This window comes from Tupaia chinensis, unplaced genomic scaffold (genome assembly GCF_000334495.1).
Source record: "Tupaia chinensis unplaced genomic scaffold, TupChi_1.0 Scaffold000513_1, whole genome shotgun sequence".
NCBI classification, from domain to species: Eukaryota; Metazoa; Chordata; class Mammalia; order Scandentia; family Tupaiidae; genus Tupaia; species Tupaia belangeri.
Window position 1 is genome coordinate 1,718,501 of NW_006160026.1, and position 19,803 is coordinate 1,738,303.

Genomic DNA, 19,803 nt, shown 5'->3' on the forward strand with positions numbered 1-19,803 from the left:
CTGTTTCCTCACATTTTAGTTTAGTAAAGTATATTCAATTTCATTAATTCTCTTGATTGTCAGAAGTAACTTTACAACATAAATTAGATTGAATATTAACTTCATCTCATAAATGGTCAACCTTAAGCTAAAGAAAATGTAATAAATGGTGTAAAGAATGAAACAAAAAAGGAGAATCAGGGCTGCAAAATAGGTCTTTCGACTCCAAATTCTTTGCTTGTTTGTGCATAAAGAATTTTTTTTTAAGTGCTGTTTAATTTTGGTGACATAGAGTTTCCCTCCTCACAAGTCCTCATATGAAATGAAATGGTGCAAACCGCAAGAAAAGAGTAAAAGTTGCAAATACAATGTACAATGGCTATTTAAAAATGGCCTGAGCCTACAGATGATAGGAAGGCTAATGTGGCTGGATCCCACATGGCCTACAGTGGGTTCAAGTCCCAGATCCAGCAGCTTAAAAATCACTATGGACATGTGTGCATTCAACCCAAAGTCCCCAGAAGAGAATGGAAGAGAGAGGGGATTGTGATATGGCCATCACCCATAAGGGGTGATTTCTCATTTTCCTACTCTCTCTCTCTCTCTCTTTCTCTCTCTCTCTGTGTGTGTGTGTGTGTGTGTGTGTGTGTGTCTTTCTGTCTCTAGCAAGGGCATATGCCCTATAGAAAACTGAAAAACATGGGCTTCAGCCCAGCCACAATGGTGCAGGCTGTAGGGTGCCACTATGCAAGGCTGAGACCACATGAGATGCCCAGGCCTAAATCTGGACCAACCTGAATAGGATGGGCATGATGTTGTATGTCTTACAATCCTAGCTAACCGGGGGGCTGCAGAAAAGGAGGGCAGTAGTGAGACCTTGAAAAAATACCTTTCTCTTCTCTCTCATTACTAAAAAGAGATCTCACATTTTAAAAATTGGTTTTCTTTATTTTAGCTTACTGTTACTTACTCTGGGATCCTTTGCATTAGGTTTTGAGAAAAGAACAATTTTTGACCTCACATTGTTCATTCAGTCTCTGAAGCAGAAGATGGTAGCCAGGTAACGCCACATCCAAAGGGGTGGATTTCTTCTCCCCAAGATACAGGAAGGGTGCAGCTGGAACCTTCCATGCTGTATTAGTTTCCTGCAATTGATGTGGCAATGTACCAGGATGTTGGTCTCTTGAAACAACAGAAACCTAATCTCTCCCAGTTCTAGGGATCAAGAGTCCAAAATGAAGCCATCAGTCGGAATGTGCTCCCTCCAGACACTGAGGGAAAAACCCTCCTTGTCCCTTCTTGAGGTTCTGAGCATTCCTAGCTTACAGCTGAGTCATTCCAGTTCTCTTTTCTGTCCATGTCTTCTTGGCTGTCTCTTACAAGAATATTACTTGTCATTAGATTTAGGGCCGGCCCAAGTAATCCAGGGTAAGCATGTCTTAAGGTCTGTCTACAAAGAGACTTTTTCTGAATAAGGCCACATTCATAGGTTCTAGGTGAACAAAACTAATGGGGAACACTATGCAAACTACTACAGTTCTGTTTTGCTATTATAAAGTGCATTTGGCTGTTTGCTGCCTGGTTATTGCTGATATGTAGAAAAATTCTTTATGATTTGAAAATGTATTTGTACCTAGCTTTCTTTCTGAGCCCTCTTTTTAGTACCTATTGTTTTGGAAGTGATGCTTAGAATTTCTGAGAGACAATCAAATCATCTGCATGAATGAAAATTTTGTTCTGTCCTTTTCAATTCATAACTGTATTTGACAGTCAGATTTTTAAGACATGGTTCTCAAAAAGTGAATTATCTTAGAGCTGGTGTAGGAGTTATTCTATCAGTTAAAGGAAATCAAATTTGTAGAGGCACAGGAAAAAAAAAAGAATGTCAGGGCAATTCAGGTCACAGACATAAAGAGGTGATGTCTTTAAACGTATGGAGTTCTCTATCTAGATTTGCCAATGCATATATTAAGGTTCAGCTACTTGGAAATATTAGGTGGTCAGAAAAGTTTTGACATATTTTTACAAAGAACAATATATCATCACTTATATAATAACCTACTATGTGTACAAGGTCACTCAATGAGGAAAGAATTTAACAACAAACTCACACAAAAATGCACACAGATCTATTCATTGAGTCTATAGTAGCCAAAATGATGTTTTAAATATGAATGTGTAGGCCTGGCCCCATAGCTGGTGGTTAAGGGAATTGAATCCCACATGGTTGGTTGTGGTTTGAATCCCAGTCCCAGCACATGTGCAGGCATGTCCAAAATCTGGCAGGATTAAGAAATGGTGGAGGTGGGACCAGCAGTTAGTGTAATGGTTATGTCGCTGGACTCCCATGTAGTCGACTGTGGTTCGAGTCCGGGACTTGGTGGCTTAAAATTCACGCCAGGCACATGTGCGTGCATGCCCAAGATCCTGAGAGGAGAACAGAGGAGAAGGAATTGCAGCGTGGCCATCCCCCCTGAGGGGTGATTTCTCGCTTTCTGTCTCTCTTGTTTCTCTCTGTCTGTACACACCCTACAGCAAAAAAAAAAAAAAAAAAAAAAAAAAAAAAAAAAAAAAAAAAAGGGGGGGGGGGGAAATGGTGGAGGGGATCAGCAGTTTGTATAATGGCTATGTGGCTGGACTCCCATGTAGTCGGCCGCAGTTTGAGTCCCGGACCCGGTGGCTTAAACTCACACCAGGCGCATGTACGTGCGTGCCCAAGATCCCAAGAGGAGAATGGAGGAGAAGGGATTGCAGCATGGCCATCCCTCCTTAGGGGTGATTTCTTGCTTTCTGTCTCTATGTCTCTCTCTGTCTTTCTGCCAAGCACATGCGCCCTATAGCAAAATCCTCTCCAAAAAAAAAAAGAAAAGAAAAGAAAAGAAATGGTGGAAAGGAATTGGCCTGTGACTGACCCCATTGGAAGATGTTTCCTCTTTTCTCTTTCTCAAGTGCATGTGCCCTCTGTCAATTAAAAAATCATAAATGTGTAACCATGTTATTCACGTACATGTTATTCACATACATTCACATTCATTGACCGTCATCATATTTTTATTATTAGAGATCTTTGCTATAGGGTGCATGCATTTGCCAGAGAGACAGAAAGAAATCTTCCTGCCCCCAATCGGATGGCCATGCTGCAGTCCCTTCTCCTCCATTTGCCTCTCAGGATTTTGGGTAAGCACACACACATACCTAGCCTGAGTTTTAAGCCAGTGGGTCCAGGCCTCAAACGCCAACATAGTCATTATGCCATCTGCTGGTCCCTTTTGTTCTTTATTTAAAATCGATTGCCATTATTTTTAAGGCCACATCCATCACAGCCTAGGAGGTTCAGGTCATCTGGCCCCAGCTTACCCTATGTTTCTCTCACAGATTTTCACTCTGTTCTAGACACGCAGGTGCTTTTACCTCCCTGGCTCTACCATGATGTTACAGAATTTTAACATCCACTTTTCCTTGTAGCGGAAGAAAACTCTTCCTCACTCTTACTCTTTCTTTTTACCAGCCTCTACTCTGTTTAACTTTTAGAGCCCAAATGAAAATTGCCCTCACCCTCCACCAAAGACTAGATCTAAAACCATACTTTTCTCTCCTAATTAAAATCTAAAGTCATCCATACTACAATTAATTAATGCTATCTATAATTTATTGGTTTGATATCTGTCTTTTCAACTAAACTGTAAGCTGCATGAGATCCAAAACAAAGCTGGTTTTATCCATTGTAACATTCCACATCTCTACTGTATGTGGCTCATAGTGTGCATTTAATTTAAACAATTGTTCGGGAGCTAAATGGTTGTGTAGTGGTAAAAATGAGATGTTCTGCAATGCCTCACTGAGAGGTTCCCAGCTCAAGTCCGGAGACCACCCTAAGTACACCAGGCACACTCTTACCCATGATCCAGCACTGGCTGAAAACTGGGGCCAGACCCTGGCATAAATACCTGTTGGGGGTTCTCTCTCTCTCTCTCTCTCTCTCTCTCTCTCCTCTTTCTCTCACTTGTGAAAGAAATAAAAAAGTGTTAGTGAATAAAACATAATTTTTACAGTTGATCTATGATATCTGTGATAGCTTTGAAGTCTTCAGTCCTTCCAAATACATCATTACCTCCATTTTCTGTTTTTCTATGCAATCCCTAGACCATTCTTTCTCATTTCTAACTGCCCAGAACAGGGTGGTATTTTAGAAAATGATTTCATGCTTAAGCCACATCAAAAAATCATTTTCAATACTTAAAAGCTTCAAAAACATTGGAAGAAAGATAGTGTGGGTACAAACTATTTATGATCCAGAATGTTTCTGAAGTGGTTCTTTTCTGGCCACCTTAATTTATGATATTCTAGGAATAATACAATGAATATCTGGGATGTATGGAATGTGTCCTTGATGGGAGGCATTTATTCTTAACTCTCGCTTCCTTCCCAGACCTACGGGATCTCATCTTTCTTGGGGGCAGTATAAGCTGAAGAATCAAACATCATTCTTTCATTGTTCTGAAAAGTTTTGCAAGGCACATGACATCTTCTGAAATGGACCTAAAGCCTAGAGGTTTGCAATATAAGAATATCCAGAAACTCTACTATTAGCCCAATTGCATGCTATTCTTATTTCCTATTCATGCATGTAAAATCTAATAATAAACTCAAACAAATTAATTTTTCAAGAAGTCAACAGAGTACAGTAATTATTTCACTAAGCTTGCCAAATTGCCTGCCAAATTATTTTCAGGAAGTGTATAAAATGACTACATTCTCAGTATCTCTCACACAGCACTAAGTCTCTGGCACAAATTGCATGGTATTAAAGAAAAAACCATCCCATTCCAAATACCAGGTTTTAGCCTCTTGTAGTATGGATAAGACATACCCATGATGAGTTACTGGAGGTGAAATCTTTCTTCCTTCTTATTGGTAACTTTTAAAACTATACAATGATTATTGAGTAGCACCAAATTTCCAAACCTAAAAAGTTATGCACAGTGCCTTGTTTTTCAGGAAACTTACATAGCCAGATGAGTACATGGATATGCTAACAAGCGTTAATGATAATTCCACATGATGCTGTACTGGTAATGTCCCACGTGGAGGTAATTCCATCTCTAATTCTAAGTGCATAATGTGGAAGAGGAAGTGATAATTCAGTCTCTGCAGTGGAGGTGGGAAGAGGACAAAAGCTATCTTACCATCAAGAGTTAGAGGAACTGAGACCAGCAGTTACCATAATGACTCTATCGCTGGACTCCCATGTAGTTGACTATGGTTTGAGTCCTGGACCCCGTGGCTTAAACTCACACCGGGCGCATGTGCATGCGTGCCCAAGATCTTGAGAGGAGAATGGAGGAGAAAGTATCCTGGCGTGGCCATCCCCCCTTGGGGGTGATTTCTCACTTTCTGTCTCTCTGTCTCTCTCTGCCTTTCTAGTGAGTGCACACTCCCTATGGCAAAAACCTCTCCAAAACAAAAAGGGTTAGAGGAACTGGAAGTGAGTAACCTGGAACTGACAGGTATCAGATACCCAAAGGCTACCTGTATATACCTGAAAGAAGATAGAGAAGAGAGGTTAGGTTCTTTATTTTTAATGTCGATTAGGAAAAGGACTCAATGGATAAAAGCTGTAGAAAGGGGCTGGACACGTGGCCTGAAGGTTGAAGGAGACAGATTCCACATGGCCAATAGTTCTGTTCAAGTCTAGACTCAACAGCTTGGGAAACATGCCAGGTATACGTGAGTATGTTTGCTTGTGCCCAAATTCCTAACAGGATGGTAAAATGAAGGGGAGGGACCTGAGACATGACCATGCCCCACATAGGAGAGCTTTCTCTCCCCTTTCTCTGTCTCTCTCCTTGGTGAGTACATGTGCCCTCTGGCAAAATAAGGAAACAAAAAACTGTAGAAAGAAAAACTAGTTTACTTTGAGGAAACTAGTCACTTTCACTTTTTGTTTGTTTTATTTTTATTTTTGTTTTTGCTTTGTAGGAAAGAGAGTGTGTGACAGAAACCACCTCCCCAGAGGAGATGGCCATACCATGCTTTCTTCTCCTCCATTTTTCTTTCTAGATTTTGGGCATGGGCACACATATGCCCTGTGTATATTTTAAGCCATCTGATACCGAACTCAAATGGCTGAGTCGGTCATGTGGGATTCAGCCACTTTAACCACCACGCTGAAGGAAACTATTCTTAAAAGCAACACCTTTGGCACCAGCACTTGGCATAATGGCTATGTTGTTGGATTCCCTCCCATGTACTCAACTGTGGTTCGAGTCCTGAACCTGGTGGCTTAAACTCATGCCAGGTGTGTGTGCGTGTGTGCCCAAGATTCTGAGAGAATAATTGAGGAAAATGGATTGTGGAGTAGCCATCTCCCCTGGGGGATGATTTCTCACTTTCTGTCTCTCTGTCTCTTTCTGTCTTTCTGGCAAGTGTACATGTCCTATAAATAAATTAATTAATTAAATAAAATTTTAAAAACCAACATCTTTAAAGATTAAGTGGGTGGTTGGGACCAGCAGTTAGCGTAATGGCTATGTCGCTGGACTCCCACGAAGTCAACTGCGGTTCGCATCTCCGACCTGGTGGCTTAAATCTCACACTGGGCGCGTGTGCATGCATGCCCAAGATCCCGAGAGGAGAAGGGATTGTGGCATGGCCATCCCCCCCTGGGGGGGTGATTTCTCACTTTCTGTCTCTCTGTCTCTCTCTGTCTGTCTGGCGAGCGCACGCGCCGTATACCAAAAACCTCTCCAAAAAAAAAAAAAAAAGAAAATTAAGTGGGTGGCTAAAGAGAATAGGGATATGACCTCTCTGATACCCCTTACTCTCTCCCCAGCACTAGCAGTTTTACCATATGAATAACAGTTTGCTGGACTTTCCTAGAGGAGGTGTATCATACAGAAAGACAGCCTCTACTTGTGGTTTTCAAACCTCATCCTGCTAGGGCAATAAAACGTCAGAAGGCAGGTATTCAGGTCTTCTGTTTTTGTTTGTTTGAATCTTTACAATTTCTTATCAGTTTTCAGAATAAAGTGTGTATGTCAGGCAACTTCCTATGGTCACCAGTGAGGATTTTTTAGTTTGTTTTTGTGTGTACGCATGTGCATGTGTGTATGGTTAGTATCATTACAACTGGTGGATTGTACTATATACATGATGTGTTTCTATTGGAGTCAAGATTCCTTTCTATTCCACTTTAGGTCAGCAAGAGCTCCTCCACAATGTCTCTGTGTCCTTCGGATGCGACTCCATTAGTCCTTGAGTACCTCTTTACTCTATGGCACAAGGGGCTCCAGCCTCATCTGTATGGTCCCTGCCCCACTTGAAACCAGCCATTTCTCCCCAGAGCTTTGGTTTCTTTCAGTCAGGAAGAAATTTCACAGGGCAGAGCAGATCTGTTTACATACACTTTACAGATAAGACTTTGGGTAAGAATTCATTTAAAAATAAAGCACAACTTGGGGCCAGCAGCAGGCATGGTGATTAAGGCATCGGACTCCCACCTGACCCACCATGGCTCAAGTCCTAGACTCGCGGCTTGAAACACACAGGGCACAGGTGCATGAATGCCCAAAAATCTGAGGAGGAGAATGAAGGAGAAGGGATTGTGGTATGGCCATCCCCTGTAGAAGATAATTTTTCACTTTCCCTGTCACTGTCTCTTTCCATCTCCCTGATGAGCACATGCACCTTATGGTGAAAACTTTTAAAAAATAAAATAGAGCAAAAATTTACTATACAACTAATTTGAGGACCAGACAGTATCATTGCAGTAATGCAACTGGACTCATACAAGAAAGGGCTTGGGTTCATGCCCTAGGGCATTTCTGAACACTCCAGGCAAGTGTGTGTCCTTGATCTAGGATGGGTGAGACTAGGAATCTATCAATGAACTCACTGTAAAAAATAAGTAAATAAATTAACTTTAATAAAGTGGTTTGAAAAATGATTGTCTAGTTAATTCTTTAAAGTCTTTCTTCTCTCTATCTCTCTTTTTTTTTTTTAAATTAAGTTTGTTGCAGGGAACATGTGCTTGCTGGAGAGAGACAGAGGAAGAGAGAGAAAAGGAAAGTGAGAAATCACTAAATCACTCCTCAGGGGACTACCATGCAGCTCTTTCTTTCCCTCCATTCTCCTCTCCGGATTTGGGATGTGCATACACATGTTTTTCAAGTCGTTGAGTTGAGAACTCAAATCATACACTTGGCTTTATGAGATCCAGTCACCTCCACACCACCTGCTCTGACTGCAAAGGTGTGGGTTTTTGTTTTGTTTTGTTTGGAGTACCACTTGATGAAATTAATTCCTAAATAGAAATTCAGCAATTGCTGACAACAGAATTCTTTTGGCCATAGAAAGTAGTCATAGGAGTTCCTTCTCACAATATTTTCAATAAGTATACTTGTAATAAGTTCAGAAGAAAGTATTTAGTTGGTTAACAATTTGTTTAAGTTGAAAAATTGGTGTGAAATTGAGATAGATAATTTATTCATTATTTTTTCTACTTTTTTTTCCCCATAGAGTGGGTGCCCTCCCTAGATGAAGACAGAAAGAAAGGAAAATTGATAAATCAACCCCCCAGAGGGGATGACCATGCTACAATTCCTTATTCTCCTCTTGGGATTTTGGGGGTCCACACACATGCCTGTTGTGATTTTCAAGCCACAGATCCTAGAGTCAAACAGCGGTATGGCATGTGTAAATCCAGTGCCTTAACACCATAACCTGCTGGCCCCCATTTTTTTCTTTTATGAATAAAACAGTTAATTCATTTACCTCTTCTAAGAGAGAGAGAGGAAAAGCCACAGCAGAGTCTTCACATTCAGATCTATCTCGGCTTCAGCTAGCTCTGAATCAGGGACTCATACCACCTGACGTGCTCAGGGAGTTCACAGGATGCAAACCAAGGACCGTTCTCATTTTTCAATGTTTTGCCATATTTGCTTAATGTTTTTAAAGTTATAAAACCTAGCTAATATACTTGGATCTCCAAAGCACTCTATCAGTCGTATCTTCCCCTCATGAAACAGACTTAAACATTACCCTCAATTTTGTATTTTCATTCCTAGGATTTTTTTAATACTGATCTACATATCAGAAATTGGTTTGTACATTTTAAAATTTAATTTGTTTTCTATTTTGCACATCTTACATTGTATTTACAATGTATCATATGGTACATATCATCTCTGAATTTGTTTTCAGTTTTGGTTGAACATTGCTTTTGAAATACAGCCTTCAAAGATACGTAGTTCTTATTTGTTCACATTAACTACTGTATTTCGTACCCTTCTGTGAAACAAAACACAATTTATAATTATAGTTTATCAAAAACTGTATTTAGATTGGGTCTCACTATGTCACGATCCTCCTGCCTCAGCTTCCCAAGTAGCTGGGACTACAGGCACACACCACCACACTTGACTTTTAGGGTAGACCAGGAATCAAACCTGGGCTTTTCATGAGACCTCAGACTCTGAGTAGCAGCATCTACCAGTGTAAGCTATCATAGACTGAATCATGTAATAGTATTAATAGTGGCTCATTGAAAACAACTAAGAATGTTTTCCAATTGTTGTATCACAAATAATGCTAAAATAACACATTTCTTTTAGGGTGAGTGCACTTGCTGGAGAGAGACAGAAAGAGAGATAAAGAAAATGAGAAATCAGCCCTGAAGATGATTTCTGAGGATTCCTCCCTCTCAGAATTTTGGGCACTCACATACACACGCTCAGCATGATTTTGAAGCTGCCAGGACTCCAACTGTGCAGCTGGCCATGTGAGATCCAATGCTTTAACCTCTGTAATACTGTGGGCTCACAGTACATTCTTTTTTTTGTTTCCTTTTTTTATTTTTTATTTTTTGTATATACTTTCAATCATATTGTTTGGCTTACAATGAGACCATTTCGATATGTGCACATTTCTCTCCAGACCCGTTGATCAAAATATCTTCAGCAGATAACACCACACCTCCCCATCCCGTCAATGCTCAACCTCTGTATCCCTTCTCCAAATGTCCTTGGTTAGGACCCACTCCTCCACAAACACCACCTCAAGGCAAGCCAGGCTATGAAGGAGAGATATCGTATGTCCCCACTTAACTTATACCGTATGTCTGCATTCTATGACTGAAACTGATTGACTAATGGTTGAACAATCACAAGAAATTGGTATCTACCCAAAGGACAGAAGAATTCTTCATTGGAAAAGTGCTTAAACATGAATTTTTCTGTGGTCTTATTAAGGTTATCTATATAAGATTCACATGGTATGCTCATTTTCAACTTTACTAGACACGATAGAATTCTCTGCACAAACAAGATTCGTAAGTCGATTGTTTCATATATTGGTCATAAGACATTGGGCAATATATTTAACCTTCATAAGTCTTATTTTTTTCATCTGCAAAGGGAAGTTATAGTAATTATTTACCTCTCACTACCTATTTTTTCTCACCTGTATTATACTCATAGAGATTAAATCTTATAAAGATTATATGTGTTTTCATCTTTTATAAAAATTAAATGAGGTAATGTATGTCAAGCAGTAATTAATATCTAATATGTCCCTTATGTATTTATCTTTGCCTTAGCTTGGGAATGATTCTATAGTTAGGCTTTAGTTTCAGGTGGATGACAAAGAAGTTTCCTTTAGCTGTCCTCAGCTGTCTGTGGACAGCAGCCTTATCCAGTCTCTACCTAAAATATGGGTGGAATTTGTAAAAGTTCCTGGATTGAGAATGTAGAATGTTCCTTCTTGGAAGAATTTATGACAACTTTTCCAAAACTAAAGCCTCAAATCTTTATTATATTCTGTTAATGACTCAGTGGACTCTTGGCAGAAAAGACTAGTTTCCTTTGGTTCAAACACTTCTATAGAAGGTTCTGAATAATCTATCCACTGGTTTAAAATCAAAATAACATATGCAATCTTTGGCTAAAAAAGCTTACCCGTGGTGTTATAACAATAATTCCTCTCCTTGTTTTCATATATAACCTTTTGGAAACATTCCTATTGGAGCCAAAATTTCTGTATTTTGGAAACTTGGCATATGGATAGATGATGGCTGAAATATGCCACTTATTTTCCTTAGGGGGAGTACTAGAAAAGGTAGAATGGTCATTAGACTATTTTTCAAAAGAAAACTTTGTAGGACAAACCAATTGAATGTGAATAAAGTCCTGTTTTTGATTTCCATGTCACAATAAATACTCATTTCGAAAGGTTATTTATTTATTTTTTTGGCTTGACCACCCAATTTAAAGTAGTTCATATTTTCAATGGTCACTTTCTGTCACAAAGGGCAACACGCCTTTCTGGGAAGTGTCGGTAAATATTTTAGACTTTGCAGATTATATGATCTGTCTCTGTCATAACTACTGAACACTGTCATTTTGGCACAAAAGCAGTCAGAGACAAGAGGTAAACACATAAGCATGTGTAATCTACCACAACTTTATCTATGATTTGAATTTCCTGTTATTTTCACATCACAAAATATTATTGCACGTTGAAATTTTTCCAATAACTAAAAAACATTTTTTAAAAAGTTCTTAACTCATAAGCCACAGAAAAACAGGCAGCAGACTGGATTTGGCCAGTGGGCTATAGTTTGGAACCTTCTGTTCTACTTTTTTATGTCACTTATGTGAAGACAATACAAATCTCCCTCCCTCACTTCCATGGATTGGAAGAATGATTACAGTTAAAATGTTCATATTACTCAGAGCAATCTACAGATTTAATGCAATCCATATCAAAGGCCAATGTCATTCTTTATAGAAACGGGGGGGGGGAACCTAAAATGTGTATGGAACTACAAAAGATTCTGCATAACCAAAGCAATGTTGAACAAAAGAATAAAGCCAAAGGTATCACATGCCTGTTTCAAAATATACTACAAAGCTATAGTAACCAAAACAGTATAGTTTTGGCATAAAACAAACAAACAAGAAAAGCTAATGGAACAAAAGAGAGAGCCCAGAAATAAATCCACACATTTACATGTAGTTGATTTTTGACAAATTTGCCAAGAAAACAAAATGGGGAAAAGACAGTCTCATTAATAAATTGCATTAAGAAAACTGAATATTTATGCAAAGTATAATGAAACTAGACCTCTATATCTCACCATATAAATAAACTCTAAATGAATTAAAGTCTTAAATGTAATATTCCAAAGTATAAAACTAACACAAGAATATATAATGTAATTGCTACATGACATTGCTGGGCAAAGTTTTTTAGACAAGACATCAAAAGCATGAGCAACAACAGCAAATATAAACACACGTGATTACATCAAACTAAAGAGCTTCTATGCAGCAAAAGAAACAATAAACAGTATAAAGAGATAGTTTACAGGATGGAAGAAAATATTTGTATACTATAATCTGATAAGAGGTTAATATTCAAAATTTATAAAAAAAACTCAAACAACTTACGACCAGCAGATGACATAATGGTAACATCACTGAACTCTCATGTAGTTGACCATGGTTTGAGACCCAGACTCGGCTTAACTCACACCAGGCACATGTACATGTGTGCCCAAAATCCTGAAAGAAGAATGGAGGAGAAGGGATTGCAGCATGGCCATCCCTCCTGAGGGATGATTTCTCAGTTTCTGTCTCTCTGTCTCTCTACCTCTCCAGCAAGTGCACATGCCTAGAGAAAAATCTCTCTCTTAAAAAAAAAAAAAAGGAAATTTAACTCAATAGCAAAAAAAAAAAAAAAAAAAGAAGTTACGTAAGTATTTATATGAATTGTATAGTGTCTTGTGCTAGAATTCAAGCATGGCCTCTGTGCTATCAGAGTCATTATCCGCTCTTTCCAGCCCTACACTTGTTTCCCACCATTCTCTACCATGTTCTGTAGCCTGCCAAGTTTACACATAAGAATCATATCAGTGATCTGCCTTGTCTTCTGGATTCCAATTCGGTTTTGTCAATGAAGGGAAGGAGAAAAATGAAGTAAAGAATATGTATTTTCTTAGCTTGATCTTAGGGTCTCAAAAGACTAGCTGTGTCCCTGAAAGAAAGGTGTCAGCTCACAGATACACAAATTTATAGATGTTCAGCTCAGCTCACAAACAAATTTATAGATATTCAGCAATGCACTTGGCATAAAAACCTCCTTGTTAGTTGTTCTGGTCATTTTAGCCTTGGTATAGGAACTGTCCTGTTCTTACATCCAAGATAATGCACTATCCTCCAAGGTTTGCTACATTATGCCTGCAGCATTAAAAATAGTGTCTTTGTTTATTTATTTATTTTCTTTTTTTTTTTTTTTTTTGGAGAGATTTTTGCTATAGGGCACGTGCACTTGCCAGACAGAGAGAGACATAGAGACAGAAAGCAAGAAATCACCCCCCAAGGGAATGGCCACACCACAATCCCTTCTCCTCCATTCTCCTCCTGGGATCTTGGGCACGCACGCACATGCACCCGGCGTGAGTTTAAAGCCACCGGGTCCAGGACGCGAACCGCAGTCTACTACGTGGGAGTTCAGCGACATAGCCATTATGCTAACTAACTGCTGGTTCCCAAAAATAGTGTCTTTATTAAAGTCTCAAATAATCCTAAATTTCTCTGTGACCCTGTATGATCCTAGCAGTTTAAAGAGAAAATTTGCAACTCTAACTAAAGTTTTCTTAGTTACAAATTGAGTTGCCTTTTTTGACATTGTGTTCAAAGAATGAATGATTTCTTTTGATAATAACAATCTCTTATTTCTCTGCAGAATTAGAGACTGGAGGTGTCCAAAGGCTATGGCCCCCAGTGATTAAAGCATATGTATTTTTTTTCATAAGATATTTGAAATCAGGGAAATTCATACTAGAATCTGAATTTTTCAATTGTCTTTAAAAGGTCACACTTTCTAGTCACCTTTTACTGGCACACTTCATGGCCATGAAGAACTGGAGTTCACTAGCAGCTACACTACACACTATACCTGCCAGGTGGGCTTTACACTTGGCAAGGTAGCTTTAGTGACCATCTTTCCTATTACACAATATTCCTAGTCAGTACTTTATGTTAGCTGCCTGGCCCCAGTGAACGTTTCTTTAAAGAAATAAGAAGCAAAGTCATTAGCACAGTGGGAAGCTGAGGGAGGAAGTGATGGTGATTTCAAGAGAGAAATGGTGTATTACAGTCATTCAGGAGAGGCAGAGAGTGAAAATTTGCAATTCTAACTCAAGTTTTTTAGGGGAAGGGTAGGACACAGAATGGAAACGTGGGACTAAGGGCCCTCTTGGGGATTTTGGTCATAAATGGAAAGTATGGCTCATCAGCATACTTTTATATTTGTGTACATTTATACAGCCCTTCCAGCCTTTCCATACAGATGTGTAAGAGAAAAACCAGTGGATTTGACCAGGCTTGGGCTTTGCCCAAGAAGAGCCATACTAGTACGCCACCACAGAGGTGAGATATAATGGTGGGTCATGAGATCCTGGCCAACCAAGGAAGGACTAAGTGTTCGAAGGGTGATGAACGGTGAGAAAGGAATGCTTCATGCTTAAAAACGGAAACTGTGAACACCAAATCTATGCTGCGCAGATTCAAATCTCAGCTCTCCCCATGCTTAGCTGGATGTCGTTGGGCATGTTACTGAACCATTCCGAGCCTTTCTTTCTTTATAGATATAAACTGTAAGAATCCGTACTTGTGGGGCTACTGTGAAGATGCATCACACACACACACACACACACACACACACACACACTCACTCACACACAGATTTTAGAGCATGTCTGATACATGTAAACACTACAAGGGTACTTTTTTCTTTCCTACATTGTCTTTTATTTTAAAAAATATATTTTCACTTACTTGTTCAATTAAGAGCTATTCACGGGACCAGCAGTTAGTGTAATGGCTATGTCGCTGGACTGCCATGTAGTCGACCGTGGTTCGTGTCCCGGACCCAGTGGCTTGAAACTCATGTCGGGCACGTGTGCGTGCATGCCCAGGATCCTGAGAGGAGAATGGAGGAGAAGGGATTGTGGCATGGCCATCCCCATGGGGGGTGATTTCTTGCTTTCTGTCTCTCTGTCTCTCTCTGTCTGTCTGGCAAGTGCACATACCCTGTAGCAAAAACCTGTCAAAAAAAAAAAAAAAAGAGCCCTTCACTGAATGTCAATAATATAAAAGAACTTTAAGGTATATTTGGTGGGAGCCAGAAAAAGTAATCAGATATGAAACTGATTAGTGACTCACAAGCTACTCCAAGGCAAATAGGAGGGAGGGACCAGGTCATGAAAGAAAACAGAGTCAGCTCTGTATGATAGATGTTCCTTAAAGACCTGGTAAGTTCTGGACTCAAAGCAAGAAAAAACAGGCAGCTACTTTGTGAAGTACACAGTGAGTGTCGAGCCTGGGGTTTCACGGAATTTTTTCTAACATTACCTTTGAAGTAGAGATGGGCATTGCCCCAAAGGTTGATGCATGGGGAGAACGTCTGATAGTGTACCAGTCCAAGAACTTGCTTTAAGAACTAGTTTTGTTGTTGTTGTTGTTTAATATGACATATGCTTAGTAACTATTTTAAGCAGTAAAAATAACTAAAGAGTGATAATGAACTTTACATCCTACTGTTGGTTCCTTTGCCCAGGTAATCATCATTGACTGATTTTCATGTCCAACCAACAATATTGTATTTCATTGTAGCTTATGTTTACACACATCTTTTTTAATGTATCCTTTGAAAAAAAATAGCACTGAATCTTAATTTTTTCAGGACTGGAAGTTATTCCAAAAAAGTCCTTCTGCAAAGTTTTCTACATTATGGATACACTATAGTGCACTTCAAAAATCCCTTATTCAATCCAGATTCATGTGTTTTTTACTCTTTTGCTCTTACAATCAATATGCTCATAAAACCCAAAGCGTAATTCTTTCATGTAAGTGTTGACTATCCACAAGATGAGAATGAAATTGTTAGATTATGCACTTCATAAGAAGTTGTGTATTTATACTAGTAGGTATAGCCTAATTGCCCTCCAGTAAGATTATAGAATCAATGCTTACTTTAATAGTGTGGGATGGAAAATTATTCCTCAGCTCAGAAACACTATCATGTTGCATCGTTACCACTATACAGGGTAAAAATACTTTTTGTATTACTATACTTACCTAATTTGAATGGAAGGTAAGCATTTTTATATCAAATATCCAGTTGAATTTATTTCATTTCCTTTAGAACATCATTTGTCCTTTTTCATTTTGAGCTAAAGACTTCCATTAATTTATTTGTAATAAAAGTTATTCACGAGGCCAGCAGGTGGCATGGTGGTTAAAGGCACTGGATTCCCACATGGTCGACTGTGATTCCAGTCCTGGACCTGGTGGCTTGCTTTCTCCCCTTCCTTTTCTCTCTCTCTCTGGTCAAATTTAAAAAAAAAAACGGTAATAACAAATGAAATTAAATAAATAAGTAATTCTTTTTTAAAGAATGTTATTCGTGAAGGGCTTTAGTGCTTTGTCTATTACATAAGCTGTAAATATTTCTCGAGTTGTAGGATTTACTTATTGCATATTACAATAAACATGAATTATGAAATTATATTTATAAGCCTTTGGGAATTCTTAATTATATATTTTTATTTGAAAAAGTTTACTGCTGCAAGAATATAACAACAAAATTAATTTTCATTTTAATTTGGAATTTTTCTTATTTTGAGAATTTTCACTATAGGGCCTGTGTACTTACAAGAGAAACAGAGAAACATTATCCTCCAAAGGGATGGCCATGCTGCAATCCCTTCAGCTACGTTCTCCTCTTGGGATCTTGGGCACACATTCTTGGTGTGAATTTCAGACCACTAGGTCTGGAACTTGAACTGCAGTCAGCCTTGTGAGAGTCCAGCACCTTAACAACTACACCACGGGCTGGCTCCTAATGTTAAATCTTGATACATCTATTGATAGATCAAACTTTTTGTAAGCATTAAGAACTCACCTTAATTTATTATTTTCTAGTAGGTTGTTCCCACACCAATTATTGAATATTCTGCCATGACCACACTGATTTAAAATGCTGACATTATCATTATCTAAATATCAATATTATTTGAGTCTCATTCAAGATTCTTTTCTTTTACTTTGAAATTTCTGTTTACATATCAGTACAAAGTTATGTTACTGATGGAAGTTTTGTTTGTTTGTTTATTTGTTTTAGATTTTTGATATAGGGCATGTACACCTTCCAGAAAAAGACAGAGAGGGACAGAAAGAAAGAGGGAAAGTGAAAAATTACCCCTAGGGGTGATGGCCATGCCATAATTCCTTCTCCTCCATTCTCCTCAGGATTTTGGGCATGTAAACAGGTACCTGGTGTGCTTTTTAAGTCACTGCGTCAGGAACTCAACCCTGGAGTAGGTGATGTGAGATCCAGCACCTTAATCACCATGCCACCTGCTGGCCCCACTTATGGAAGTTTTATAATAACATGTAATATTCTAGTCTGTTGCCTTATATTTTTTTTCTTAAAAATTTTATGAATAATCTATATTTGAGTTAAAGATTCAGCATATTTGGTTTCATAAAAGCAGTTCTGTTCATTATTTTTATTGGAATTGCATTCGATTTATAGATTGATAGTGTATAATTAATATCTTGTATTAACTAGAACTGATCATGAGCTCCTATTCATTCAAATTGTACTTTGTGTTTCTTGGGTCACTCTTAAAGTTTTGTTTAATCCCGTAGACATGCTCATGGGTAATTAATGCCTAAGAGTAGTATCCATGTGGGAATTGATCAGGAAATAAAGAGATTTCAGGTCCCTCGATAGAAAGTAGCATAGTAGTTCTTAAACTAGGGTCTATGGAATATTAAGAAAAATTGTACTTACTTAGGAATCAGTCATCAAATATGTTTTCAATATTTATTTCTGAGATATAAACTGTCTGAATTCTTGGACATCTAAGAATGTCTTCCTATTGCATAACAAACATTTACACACACAAAATACCATGTTGGTTTTATATCGAGTTTTTAAATAGCAGTGTTGATTTTTCTTAATCTCATAATTTTCTGCAAAAATCCCAGGTCTTTCTCTGAAATGACGTTTCCTCCTGCTTACCTAGCTCCTAGCATATTTTACATTTTGAATTATTTTTATTTTAATTGATTAAAATTCTGAAATTTCACAAAATATATTTAGACATAGTTTGTATTTTTTAATTTTTACCTAGAATATGGTGGGCTCTTTCGGTCTATATTCTGACTTTACAGCTCAGAAAATTATATTTCTGTCTTTTACAATAGTTTTTTTTTTCTTTGAAAGTATAACAGATAAGATTGTTGAAAATGTTTTCCCCTTTAAAAAGCTAGATTCTGGATAAGCCATAATTTCCACTTCATTGCTGAATTCACTGAAGGTAAGTAAAATGATAGAGGGCCTTGGAATGCTAGCAGGAGCTTTGTGTCATAAGGAGAAGTTAACGATTTTGTTTACCTAAAGTGAAACCACTCCAGATCACAGAACATTGTTTCAAAAAAAGAAAGTGAATAGGTAGTTAAAAGTAAGAGACATAAAAAAAATCTAATGCTCAGAGCCAGCAGGTGGCTTGGAGGTTAAAGCATCTTGGTCCCACAGGGCAGCTTGAAAATCACACCAGCGAGTGTGTGAGCATGCACAAAATCCTGAGAGGAGAATGGAGAAGTGATGGTGGCATGGTCATCTCTCCTGGGCAGTGATCTCTCTGTATCTCTCTCTAGCAAGTGCACACATCTTAAAAGTAAAACACCTAATGCAAATATGCAATATGCAAATAATCAGTGCCACAGAAGAGTAACTTAAAAACAATACAATCCAGAATAAAGATATAGGTGCACTTATACAGAAAAAGATACATAACAAGGAAGATTAAAAAGTCATAGATACCCATAAACATTCCAGTGAAGCCGCAAAGTACAAAAAAAGCAAGGAGAATGTTCTAAAAACAATCAGACACCAAAGATAAATTACTCGAAGATTTGAAACTGCTTTGATCATTGACACCTGGTCTGCAGCAAGAATGTTTTAACTAGCATCTCTTCACTTCATTGCTCAACTTTGCTCTCATAAAGTCAAGTTTATTTTCATTTTATTAAAGACTCATTTTCTGTTTTCAGAAGTAAGTCCTTTTGCTTTAGATTTTTTTCTCCTTGGGAAGGACATTGCCTCCCTTATTTGGTGCTAGATTAGTGAATTCTTTTCCAACTATAACAAATTCAACTAAACTTCATCCCCAAAAATATTAGATTTGGGTTTTGTCATAAGAAAATTTTGCAACAGCATCTTTCAACAACATGGCTACCTCATTCACAGATGCAGAAACAAATAAAAAACATTCAATAAATGTATATATTTCCCTTAAATTAATAAAGTATTGGTAGACATCTCTATTTTCACAGATATTGACACATTTTGTATAATATTCTTAATTTTCAGAGTTCATTGGGTAAGCTGGTAAAGGTGGTACTTTACTAAGCAAAAATATATTAAAAATTCCTTTTCCTTTCTGTTTCTAACCAGTAAGAACAATAAATATTCCATCACCATACAAAAATGCTAGTATATATACAGGTCAAAAACTACTGGTACTAGGAACCAGCAGTTGGCGTAATGGCTATGTCGCTGGATTCCCACATAGTCGACCGCGGTTCGTGTCCCGGACCCGGTGGCTTAGAACTCACGCCGGGTGCGTGTGCGTGCGTGCCCAAGATCCCAAGAGGAGAATGGAGGAGAAGGGATTGCGGCGTGACCATCCCCCCTGGGGGGTGATTTCTCACTTTCTGTCTCTATGTCTCTCTCTGTCTGTCTGGCGAGCTC